Source organism: Camellia sinensis, chromosome 10, assembly GCF_055761805.1.
Source record: "Camellia sinensis isolate YWXY chromosome 10, ASM5576180v1, whole genome shotgun sequence".
NCBI lineage: Eukaryota > Viridiplantae > Streptophyta > Magnoliopsida > Ericales > Theaceae > Camellia > Camellia sinensis.
Genome location: NC_138970.1, coordinates 36,188,339 through 36,201,335, shown reverse-complemented (window position 1 = coordinate 36,201,335; position 12,997 = coordinate 36,188,339). Strand labels below are relative to the sequence as shown.

Here is a 12,997-nt window from a genome sequence, read left to right as displayed (position 1 = left end):
AAAGCTTAAAAATAATACAGTTTCAAGTTGGCCGCATTCCATGGCCGGGGTATGGCTCTTCCCTCTAGATCCTCCAGGTGGTAAGCCCCCTTACCCGCCAGACCGGTGATCTTGTAGGGTCCTTCCCAATTTGCCCCTAGTTTGCCTTCTCCTGGCACCAGGGTGTTGCCCATAATCTTCCTCAAAACCCAATCACCAACTTTGAACGGTCTGGGGTGCACCGTCTTGTTATACTTCTTTGAGAGCTCTTGTTGGTAGGCGGCCACATGGATGAGGGCCTTCTCCCGACGCTCTTCCACTAGGTCCAGCTCCAAGGCAATAGCTTCAGCGTTCAGCTCGGGCTCAAAACTCTCGCTTCTAAGGGTGGGCATTCCAACTTCTAAAGGTATGACCGCCTCCATGCCGTAAGCCAAAGCAAATGGAGTTTTCCCGGTAGAACGTCGCGGGGTTGTTCGGTATGCCCAAAGGACGCTGGGCAATTCCTCAGCCCATTTTCCCTTGGCTTTCTCTAGCCGTTTCTTCAACCCATCCAATATAGTCTTGTTCGATGCTTCGGCTTGACCATTGGACTGCAGGTAAGCCGGGGTGGAGTTGTAGAATTCTATCTTTAAATCTTCACAAAATCCTCTGAATAAGCGTCCGTCAAACTGGGTGCCGTTGTCAGAGATCAAAATCTTGGGGACGCCAAATCGCGTGACCACGTTCTGCCAAACAAATCGCTTCACGTCTTTCTCTTTAATGGTGGCCAAAGGCTCAGCTTCAACCCACTTTGTGAAGTAATCTGTGGCCGCGATGAAGAATTTCCGGCTGCCCGGTGCCGTTGGCAGTGGTCCCACTATATCTAGCCCCCACATGGCGAAGGGCCAAGGACTGGTGAGGGGAAGCAGTTCCCTGGCTGGCTGGTGGATCTGATGGGCGAATTTCTGGCATTTTTCGCACTTACGGACATATTTTTGTGCGTCGGCCTGCATGCACGGCTACCAGTATCCCTGCGAAATAGCTCGGTAGGCCAAGGACCTGCCCCCTATGTGGCTACCACAAATGCCTTCATGAATTTCGTACAGGAAGGCCTCCACATTATTCGGGTGCACGCACTTTAAGTAAGGACCAGTGAAGGACTTCTTATACAACGCGCCAGATGGAGAGAGCCAAAACCATGCTGACTTTACTCGGATTTTGTGTGCTTCTTTCTTGTCAGTTGGAAGAGTCCGGTCTTTGAGGAACGAAATCAAGGGGTCCATCCATGAAGGACCTAACTCGGCGCAGAGTACATCCGTCTGCCCGGCGTTTTCAATGCTCGGCCGCGGAAGAAAGTCAATCAACAGGGGGTTTGGAGACGTACTATCTACCATGGAAGCGAGGCCGGCTAGTTCATCAGCTTGGCTGTTTTCTTCCCGGCCAATCCGTTGGACTCTGATTGCCTCAAACTGCTTGATGTGTTCCCTGACCAGAGCTTGGTACTTCGCCATCCTGTCGTCCTTCGCTTCGTAAATCCCAGAAACTTGGTTAACCACAAGCTGGGAATCACTGTATACCAGGAGCTCGGCAGCCTTCATTTGAATTGCGCTCTTGAGCCCGGCAAGAAGTGCCTCGTACTCAGCCTCGTTCTTAGATGCCGGGAAGCCAAGCGTGATAGAATGTTCAATGGTTAGGCCATCCGGAGAGATAAGAACGATACCTAGGCCGGCACCATGGCGGTTGGATGCTCCATCAACAAAAAGCTTCCACATGTCCCCCACAAAAAGCTTCCAGCAGTCGGATGGGTCCTGAGAGTTGCAAAGGGCAATGGGATCACAACTGCTCGGCTGTGCGGTGTCAAGTTCGGTGTTGACCGGTTCAAATGCAGTGCCCCTTGGTGATTCGACACCGGACTCGGCAAGTTCTTGAATGCTCAAGTCCGTGGGCGAATCATCAGGTTGCGGTGTGAAGGCGGCCGCAGTTTCTGAGCTGTGTGGAACCATTCCTTCCCCCCTTGATGATTCGGCACCGGACTCAGCAAGTTGGTTCGGAATGTCCAAGTCTGTAGGCGAATCATCAGGTTCTGAGCGGTGTGGTTCAATTTCTGCCCCCCTTGGTGATGCGGGACCGGACAGAGTGGATGGGTTGGCGATACACAACTCCGTCATCGCATCACCGAGTGGTGTGACCGTGCAAACTGAGGGAACTTCGATGGTGCGCGCTAACTCTGCGACGCTGCCTCCTTCAACTGGTTGTACCTCGGTTGGCATTGCGTGCAGCTCATCATCTGCCTCGGTAATGTCGACCAGGCATACCGAATGAGTGCCAGGTGAGAACTCGGCGACAAAATCTGCCAAGGTCTGGGCTTTGATAGCGGTGCGCGGCTGGAACTTCACATCAAATTGTCCCAACTCAACTGCCCACTTAAGAATTCGGCCTGAGAAGTCCGCGCGTTCAAACAAAGCCTTGAGGGGAAACTCGGTCAGTACAATGATGGTATGGGCGTGGAAATAGTGCGCCAATTTTCTTGATGCCATCATCAAGGCCAAAGCAAGCTTCTCCAACGGCAAGTATCTCGACTCTGCTGGTAACAAAGTTTTGCTGACATAAAAAATTGGGAGGTGCTTGATTCCTTCTGCCCAGACGAGCACCGCACTGACTGCGTGCTGGGAGACGGCAAGGTAAAGGAAGAGTTCCTCACCCGGCTCTGGTGTAACCAACAGTGGCGGAGAAGACAAATAGTCCTTGAGCTCGGCCAAAGCTCGGTCACACTCGTCGTCCCATGAGAACTTCGACTTCAATGCTTGAAAGAAAGGGCGGCAGCGATCTGATGACCGGCTTATAAATCGATTAAGCACGGCGGCCATACCGGCCAGATGCTGCACGTCCTTAGTCGAGCTGGGCTGCTTCAACTCTTGCACGGCTCTGATTTGAGTAGGGTCTGCTTCGATGCCTCGGTTCGTGACTAGGAATCCCAAAAATTTTTCGGATCCCACGCCAAAGGCACACTTTGAGGCGTTCAAGCGCAGCTTGTGCTTCTTTAGAATGGAAAACATCTCGGCTAAGTCGGACAAATGGTTTTCCTCATGTCGGCTTTTTACCACCATATCATCGATGTAAGCCTCCATTGTCCGGCCGAGCAAAGGGGCAAACATTTTGGTCACCATCCTCTGAAAGGTTGCCCCGGCGTTTTTCAAACCAAAGGGCATAACTCGATAGCAGAAGAGCCCCCTTGGAGTCGTGAAGGAGGTGATTTCTCGGTCAGGCCCATGCATGGCGATCTTGTGATAGCCGCGGTACGCATCCAAGAAACTGAGCCTATTGTGTCCAGCCGTCAAGTCCACTAGCTGGTCAATGCGTGGTAAAGGGAAGCTGTCTTTGGGACAAGCTCGGTTGACTGTCTTGTAGTCGACACAAACTCGCCACTTCCCATTCTTCTTAGGCACCACTACTGTGTTGGAAATCCACCGAGGATAGTGCACTTCCTGAATTGCTCGTGCCTCAAGCAGGTTCTTTACCTCCTCAGCAACTACCTCGGCGTGATACAACGCCGATCTCCTTGTTTGCTGGATGACTGGCTTTGCTCCAGGGAAAACGTTGAGGTGATGGCAGATAAAACTTGGGTCGAGGCCAGGCATGTCGTAAGGTGACCATGCAAAGACTTCGATATTTGCCATCAAAAACTCAATCATCTCGGTCCTTTCTGTGACCATGAGACTTGAACCGAGCAGGAAGAACTTGTCCGGCTGCTCGGTATCAATCCTCACTTCAACCAATTCTTCAACAGCCTTATCCTCGGCCTTGGTGCCCACATCATCCAAGACACCCTGGTCCTCCGGTCCCTCGATCATTTGAACGAATCCTTTGGCAGCCCGGCTTCCGCTGACCGCCACGAAGCACTGCTTGGACATGATCTGATCGCCCCAAATCTCCTCGATTGCCCCCATAGCTGTGGGGAATCTCATTACTTGGTGAAAAGTTGATGCCACGGCTTGCATGGCGTGTAGCCATCCCCTTCCAAGGATAAGGTTGTACGTCGAAGGCACTTGCAGCACCCAGAACTCAACTTGCTTGACCACGGATCCCGCTTTGACCGGCAGGATTATCTTTCCCAAAGGCCACTCCGGTTGCGAGTTGAATCCAACCAGTGGCGAAGTAGCCGGAGCCAAGTCTGTCTCTCGGAGTTTGAGCTGCTTGAACGCATCATAATACATGATCTCAACCGAGCTTCCTTGATCGATCAAGATCCGTCTAACATCAAATTCTTTGACGCGTAGTGTTACTACTAGAGCATCGTTGTGCGGCGTCTGGATGCGCTCTAAATCCCTTGAGGTGAAACTGATCACATCCTTTTCTTCAGTCTTCCCCCTTTTTATGGCAGTCTGTACCGACAAAACTTCCCTCATATGTTCTTCCTTCTTGATCATGCCCCGGAGTTCGCAAACACGCTCCGGTTCCACAATGCCGTGGATGACATTAATAACTCCCTGTGGTGGTGCGTCTCGGTCATCCTGTCCCCTGGGTTCGACCGGAGCTTGATTCGGCTTCACGCCGCCATCAATGTAAAGGTCTAGGTGCCTGGCTGCGACCAGCTCTTCTAAGTGTTGCCTCAAAGGCAAACAATCCTCAGTCCGGTGGCCTCTCTCCCGGTGGAACGTGCAACGATAGCGCGGATTATAGCCCTTTTGTCCATCACCCAACTTAGCTGGAAACCGGACATACTCCTCGTCTCGGATTTCACTAAGTATGCGATAGATTGGAATCTTGAAGACCGTGGTTATGCCAGTCCTTGCCTTCATCCTCCTGTTCGCGTCCGCTACATCATCGCGGGGGTAGTCATCCCGGTCATTACGACGTCCTCTACCCCGGTTCTTACGATTCGAACCACGGTCCGATTCCTCTGCTCGGTCACCTGAGCAACTGGACTCTTGCCCAACTGCATGCACTTTGCCTGCTATCTTCTTGTCTGCTGCTACCGGAGTAGCCTTCACGGTAGAGACTGACGCGTCATCCTTTACTCGGATGTGCTCATTAATGCGCTGCATGAGCTGGCCCATGGAGGTCGGCTGGTGCATGGTAAGCGAGTCCCGCAGTCTATGTCCGACCGGGAGACCACGCTTGTATTGTGTGATTGCAAGGTTGACCGGGCAGTCCAAGATCTCGTTGAAGGTTTCCCAGTACCTTGAGTTGTATACCTTCAGTGTGTCGCACGGTTCCATCTTGACACTTAGCAAGTGATCGACTTCCTTTGGTGTTTTTGTGTTGGTTTTGAAGCGCGTAACAAACGCCTCAGCCAACTGGTGCCACCTTTGTATGCTCCCTTCAGGCAACCGCTCGAACCACTTTAAGCCCAGCTCACCCAAACTTGACGGGAAGATTAGGCACATAAGTCCGTCATTGCGCCTATGTCCGGCCATAACCTGTCGGAAGTGGCTCACATGCATGTATGGATCGGTTTTTCCGTCATAAAGTGTGAACTTAGGCTGGTGGAAGCCTGCCGGAAGCGGTGTTGTTTCTATATCCAGGGAAAATGGGGTGGCGCTCAGCCTGGCCAAGTCTGTATCCTCAAAGAGCGGCACTGCTTGGCGGGGTGGAGGCATTCTGACCTCCTCACTGGCGTGTACCCCATAAGATAACCGCTGGAGGGCCGGTATTCTCTGTGCTTCACGCCGGCGTGCCCGCTCCTTTAAGACCGCCCGTAAATCTTCTGACTGAGCAGAGTAAGAGTACCTCGACGTCGTCTCCGGACGTGAGGGTTTGTAGGTGCTGTCTTGCGCGCTAGACTTCCCTGCACCCACGTCGGAATCACCAACCTGGTAGCTTCTGGTAATGGATATTGACTGAGTACGTCGCTGACTCTGACCGCCTGAACGGTGGGATGGGGTGCGCTCACTGTGGTCTCCCACTCCAACTACACCCTTCCCTTTGACATGCCGCTTGAGATCTTCCATCTCCGCCGCCATTCGCCGGATGACAGCATCTTGATCCCTCAACTTGCTTTCCAGTCGCCTGGCGTGCGAATCTCTCCTCCGCCGGTGACCGTCTGGACTCCTTGAATGTCTGTGACTTCGTCCGCGCTTGTCCCGCGCGTCTCCAGACTGTCCGCCAGTGGGCGTTCCCAAGTCAGCCATTGGGTGGACAGTAGGAGGGCCCTATCTCCTTCGGGTATACTCCGGAGTGGCTCCGTCGATGGCGGACAACGGAAACTCATCGTTGTTCGCCATGGACGGCGATCAAATGAACCTGGAAGACAAGGTTTTGTCTGTCAATGTTCCCACAGACGGCGCCAATTGTACGGGGAGCAAATATTCCGGCAAGCCCGTATTCCTTTCTTCTGAGCTCCATCGGTGTCCGATCACCTGCGAGCAAGTAACGGTGAGCTACCCGGCGGTGTGTGGCCGGAAAAACCCTCCGACGGTCAAGTTAGCGCACACCTTAGGATGGATAGAGAGAAGGGAGAGAGTGTTTGAGTGTAAGAAATCCTTACAGAGATGTTCGTCCATCGTATGGGGGGCGCAGACCTGCTTATATACCCTCTGCGCCCCATATCCACTCCCAGTCAACTCCTGACGCGTGGCTCCGCTATCCCATATGTCAGCATAAACCATGCCAATCATCACCTAATCTCAACTGCCTGCCATCACAGCTGGAGCTCGGCAGCCGAGCTGCCATATCCGTTGAAGTGCCGCGCTCCATACCCTAGCACTTCACTGGCCAAGACCAAGGAAAACCGGGCTAGGCGGCATCTCGGCTAAGCCTAGCCCGAGGCACCTCCTGGGGTCGGCTTTTCTACCGGTCAGTCAACTTCCTCGGTTGTCCACGCCTTCCCGGGCGCCGGTCACTCGGCCTATCTGGCTTTGGCCATCCTCGGACCGAGCATCCTGGTCCGACCGAGCACTGCCTTACCGAGCAGTTTCTGTCCGGTCCGGGGTGGCACACACTCAGCCCGAACTCTGCCCGGCCCAAGTTCTGGCAGCCCAACTCTGGGCAAAAAGTCGATCATCTCGGACCCACGCATCGTTGGGCCCTCAACTTGCTCGGCCGTTACCTCGGCCCAACTCCAGATCACAAATCACCCTCTCAGTAGTCTTTATGCATAATGGAACTCCTTATCTTCCACGAGCAAACTAATGCCACAGTGCACTCATCCTTGTAATCTATACCTCTAATCAAGAGAATTCTTAAATCGGGCCACTGGTTGGTATTTGGTCACCATTGGGTAGGATGAAGAATATGGGTCTGCACCAACCCACAGATTGTGGCCTATAGACCCACCACCACTGCATCCTGCTGATATGGAGCAGTCCTGGTTGGAAGAAACAAGTAAAATGAGAGAGAGACTCTTACCCTCTAGTGTAAAATGGAGCAGTCCTGCTGATATGAAGTTTATTAAACCTTACCCTCTAGTGTTACTGCAACAACAAACAACAAAACTAAAAGGCTTCTTTTAATAGCTGTTTTGAAGGATTCAAGTGAAGAAAATGTTTAGGTTGTCTCTCTTTTTATAATTGTTTGAAGAGTAAGTTTTATTTTAACGATGCATATAAACTACGCTAGATGTACAAATTTCATTTTGGCTTTTTGCCAAAGAAGGAAATTGTAAAGGTTGAGAATAAAGAACACGGAAAAGCCAGTGCTGCAGCAAGTCTGGTATGTTCCCCTCCCCTTTCAGTCTATTTGCTGGTGCAAGTTTCTTTATTGCTGGATTATCACCATTTTTCCTTATAGGGTATGATTCTGCTTTGGGATGTTGATTCTGGACTTGCCCAACTTGACTAGTATTTCCACAGTAATGACAACCATGTCATAGCCGGTGCATTGTTGGGAGTTGGTATTGTGAACTGCGGTATCAAGAATGACTGTGATCGTGTGAGTTATACTTTGGCATTTTTCTGTACACAAGTCTGTGACTGTTATGTATTTGGAAATCCTAAATTTTCTTTTTTCAGGCATTGGCACTTCTTGCTGATTATATAGATACAGAGGATTCTTCTGTCAGAATCGGTGCAATAATGGGTCTGGGCCATGCTTATACTGGTGCCCAAAATGAGCAGGTGAGGTTCCTTGCATTTTTAACTGGTGGTTTCTTGGTAGGCCATGGAAACAATACTATGTCTGATTCAAGAGGCACATCAGTGGAATCATTCTGTCTATTCTACCATAGATTGTTAATTTCATCACAGAAGTTACAGAATTCACACAAATAGAGAGGGAGAGATAAAATTTGATGAGTACTGGAAGATACCTTCCCTTCTCTTTGTACAACATGTTTAATTAAAGTTGATGTTGATTAATTTATAATTTTTCTCAGTTCCATAGTTAATTATCTTGTATCTGTGGAATGCAAAAACATCATTTGACTTGTTCCTCTACTTTCTTTGTTTGATATGTTTATTTCTCGTTGCAGCGGACTAATCTAAATCATTTGTCAGATCCGTAGTAAATTGACTCCTATCCTTGGAGATAACAAAGTGCCTCTTGATGTGATTGCGTTCACTGCTATTTCATTGGCCTTGGTATATGTTGGTTCCTGTAATGAAGAGGTTGCTCAGGCAATTATATTTGCATTAATGGACCGACGTGAATCAGAATTGGGGGAGCCCCTCACTCGACTTTTGCCTCTTGGCCTTGGCCTTCTATACCTTGGGAAGCAGGTAACTAAAAAATGCAAGCTGTGGGGCGTTTTTTAATTTTTTTTTTCTATTTTATCACAGATTATTCTTTTTCAAATTGTGATAATTTAAAAAAAAAAAAAAATTTGGTGGTGCATCTGAAAATTATTATTTATTTATTGTTGATAACACCTTGTAGACTCTGGACTTGATTCTTATTTACATCATTCGTTTTTGTTGTGTTTTTTTTCTTTGGAATCCCATTGTGTCGTTTAACAGTAAAGTGTGGAGGCAACAGCAGAGGTTTCTAAGACATTTAATGAGAAAATTAGGAAATATTATGACATGACCGTACTTTCCTGTGCTTATGCTGGAACTGGGAATGTGCTCAAGGTGTTTACTCCAACCCCTTTAATTTAAATTGGAGTCGACTGTTATGTAGATGAAATAACTCACTCTACTGTTTATTTTCACATAGGTCCAACACCTTCTTGGTCAATGTGCCCAACATCTTGAGAAGGGAGAAACCCATCAGGGACCAGCTATACTTGGAATTGCTATGGTAGCAATGGCTGAAGAATTGGGACTTGAAATGGCTATTTGCTCATTAGAGCATCTATTACAGTATGGAGAGCAGAATATCTGAAGGGCTGTTCCTTTGGCTCTTGGTCTTCTTTGTATATCAAACCCTAAGGTAAATTATCCTGTGATATTTTCCAAGCTGAGCAACCTTGGAACTGGTGTTTGAATTGCAGTTGAGCTAATTTATGAATTGGATGTTCTGACCAGGTCAATGTTATGGATACATTAAACAGACTTAGTCACGATACAGATACAGAAGTAGCAATGGTATTCTCTCTTTCATATAATACATTAGGACTATAGTTAGTATTATCGATTCCTTGTTAGTTACAGCCTAAATCTTGACATATTTATCTGGATTCTACAGGCTGGCGTCATCTCCTTAGGGTTGATTGGTGCTGGAACCAACAACGCTAGAATAGCTGGCATGCTTCGCAATCTTTCGAGTTACTACTACAAAGAAGCTAGCCTCCTTTTTTGTGTAAGTTTCTCTTGGAATTTGTTCCACAGTGCATCTCAGATTTTCTTTCTTTCTTTTATTTTTATTTTTATTTTTTATTTTTTTAAGGGGTTCTGTTTTAATGATTTGTGTTGGCCACTTGTGCAGGTACGAATTGCCCAGGGTCTTGTACATTTGGGAAAAGGCTTGTTGACTCTTGCTCCATATCATTCTGAGCGCTTTTTGCTATCCCCGTAAGTGTTTCTTTTCCCCCATATTAACTTTTCAATTTTAGGGTGTGGGTTAGAACTGATTCACATACATACATATCCAGCGGGAGATGAGCAAGTTTCAACAATGGGATACTTCTTCCAAAGTGGTAGTTTTCACATCAGGACTGACCCGTTAATTGGGATGTTTCTGTTGAATCTAGAGGTTTTTTGTTAGAATTTTGATGGCACCTAAGCTAGTCCATGTAGTTTAAACCTACCATTTCAAGTGGTTCATTCCGCTTTTAGTTAATATCCCGTATACAGGGGAACAATGGTTTGTTTCCCATTTAAGAGATTTATTTTTGAAAGAAGAATTATTCCACATTATTTATGTGATGGAATTCTAGAAATGAATCAATAGCATTCATATGGAATTTCCAAACACACTAGAAACAAACAAAAAATTTGTCATCCTATGAGCATCTTTTGTATAAGAGAAGTTTTGGTCTTAGATACAGCCGAGTGTTGGAAGAGGATTAAATCAGATGATCCAAATAAGTTCAGCTTACAGCTCTGTTGGGTTAAGAATGGTGTCAAATGCTTCATGCATTCATTTCTTCGATAGGGTAAATCATTCAGTAGAGCTAAAGGAATATACGATCTGTATTGTCTGCAAAGTTTGTTTACTGTTGTAATCTGTAATGTGGCTATTTTGTCCAAAGCTGTTAAAAGGCTGTCATGTGGAGTAAAACATTTTTATTTATAAAAAAATAATAAATAAATAAATAAATAATTTGTGGGATAAAGCATATTGGGAGACAGGGTTACAAATATGAAGTTTTTAGATTATGATCTAGCCTTCTTTTCTGCAATTAAATGAATAAATAAATTTTAGTATCTGTGAGGAGAAGTATTTTTAAGTCATACCTCTGGCTTTTCTGTCGGCTCACTTTCTGTATGTATTTCATCTTTTTCTTCCAAAACGGCACTGGCTGGAATAGTAACCTTACTGCATGCATGTCTTGATATGAAAGCGATCATATTGGGGAAATATCATTATGTTCTTTACTTCCTCGTTTTGGCAATGCAGGTTTGGTCTCAGTTTATAACAGTTTGTCTACTTCTATCTCACTCTCTATTGCTTTTAATGATTGGGCTGTTAACACACTACTACTAATGGTTGATTATGTTATATATTTCCTTCAATACTACAGCCAAGAATGCTACTGACAGTAGATGAGAACTTGAAACCTCTGTCAGTACCTGTGCGGGTGGGCCAAGCTGTCGATGTTGTTGGCTAGGCAGGTCGACCCAAGACCATTACTGGTTTCCAGACCCACTCAACACCGGTTCTTCTGGCTGCTGGTGATAGAGCGAAGCTTGCTACTGAGAAGTACTACATTCTATCCCTTGCTAGTGTAGAATTTATTCAAGACTGAAGCCTAGAGAAACAACCAAATCTCATGAGAACGTGGACATAACAAATCACATATTGCAACATAATGCACGTACCGTATTGTTCTATGTGTGAGATACTAAGCATATATTATGACCTGAATGCATTTATTAGCATTTGTTGTAATACTAATGCCATCAAACTTGCTAGCTGGTTTGTTGTCTATTTGGTTTTATAGATCAGTCTGTTGGGTGCATAAATTTCCTCTTATCTTCCTCACCCTCGTGTGACCATCTTCCGATTGATTGCAGACTCCATTGAAGCTAGACCTGCTTCCTACAGAAGCTAGAATAAGCGGCAAGGAATACAAGGAGAGAGTTGTTAACAATCTCAAGATTTTAATTGTGCATTACTCGGGTATTTTATTGTAGGGATGGATATATATATATTTTTCTTTTCTTTCTCCACTAGCAGATGGTGGGGGAAGGAGGTCAAGGTTTCTGATCTTGTTTACTGGTACCTTCATTATAGAAGCATTTTGTTGACTTTCTCATGACTAATTTAATGATTTGAGTGTAATAAATTTGCCACTAATGGTTTTGAGTGAAATGATTCGACTTTGTTTCATATTTCAGTGCACCAGTCACATTCTAAAGCAGTGAAGAGAGCCATCAGTGAACATTGTGGTGTATGGACAATCTCAATGCTTAGTTACTTTTACTGTTTCCAGTGCATTGGTATAAGGTTAGCTTGGTAAACATTGTGGTGTACTTGAATTGAGTGTTTTTATATGACTCACTCTCCTAGTGTAAACATGATAGCCAGTGAATTAGTTTGAATTTTTACTTAACTTCTGTTAACCTGATGGCTTAAAAGTTACTAAGAATTGTATAGTTTTGAGGGCTGTTTGAACAATTGATGGATGACAAACATGGTAAACTGATTTCTGAGCATTTTGTATAGTTTTGTTACTGGTTTTGTTTGATTTGTTTTCTGACTGTTCTGGTAAATGAGGTAAACTGCTGCGTCAATTCTGATTTGGTTATATGATTTTGTTTGGGTTGCTGAGTTGAAATGGTTTTCTGAACTGGTGATGATCTGTGTTGAATCAGTTTGTTGATCTGCTATACTAATCTGCTATTCTTCTGGTGCTGCTGTGATGTTGCTGCTGTTGCTGAGATGCTGTGGTGATGCTGCTGTGATGGTGATTGTTACGATGAGGTGCTGCGGTGTTGTTGTTGGATGTTTGCTGGTGTTGTTGATGTTTGGAAGGGTGCAGGACTTTTTGTCCAATCTGTAATAGATTAGGTTTTCATTAATGGGGGTTGTCATTAGGTGTAAGTTCGGGCAACTGCTGGTGTTTTGGATGGAAGGGTATGGAGGGGTATTTTGTGTGATTTCATATCAACGTTATTAGTTTGTTATAGTGGTACCTGAGGGATGCCTCTTGTAAAACTGTAAATCTTTTAAAAAATTATAAATGAGTTTCAATTATTTTTGCCGCTGCAAATTTGTCGTCGTTAAAAAGTAAAGCTTTCTCGACAAATAACTTGTCGGTAAATGTGTAGCCAAAAGTTTATTTTTGTCCACTCATATTGTGTTGCTAAAAGTGTATTTTTTGCCAATGTCAATTTGTCGTTGCCAAAACTAAAGCTTTATCGACAATCAAATCATTGGCAAATGACAACATTTACCGACGTAAATGTGTCGTTAAAAGTTACTTTTCCCCACTCATATTGTGTTGGTAGAAGTGTATTTTTTGCCAATGTCAATTTGTCGTTGCCAAAAGTAAAGCTTT

General features: G+C 45.9%; 1 long non-coding RNA gene and 1 pseudogene across 2 annotated transcripts; both read left to right on the top strand.

The window, feature by feature from the left end:
* The first annotated feature begins 7,477 nt into the window (after positions 1–7,477).
* On the top strand, positions 7,478–7,984 carry LOC114300135 (uncharacterized). Its single transcript, XR_014343214.1, has 3 exons — positions 7,478–7,608; positions 7,687–7,827; positions 7,908–7,984. It is a non-coding gene; the product is annotated as an uncharacterized LOC114300135 (long non-coding RNA).
* A 1,139-nt stretch (positions 7,985–9,123) lies between these two features.
* Positions 9,124–9,849, top strand: LOC145801594 (26S proteasome non-ATPase regulatory subunit 2 homolog A-like; annotated as a pseudogene). Its single transcript, XR_014343213.1, has 4 exons — positions 9,124–9,264; positions 9,360–9,419; positions 9,520–9,633; positions 9,760–9,849. The product of XR_014343213.1 is annotated as a 26S proteasome non-ATPase regulatory subunit 2 homolog A-like (transcript).
* Positions 9,850–12,997: the final 3,148 nt, after the last annotated feature.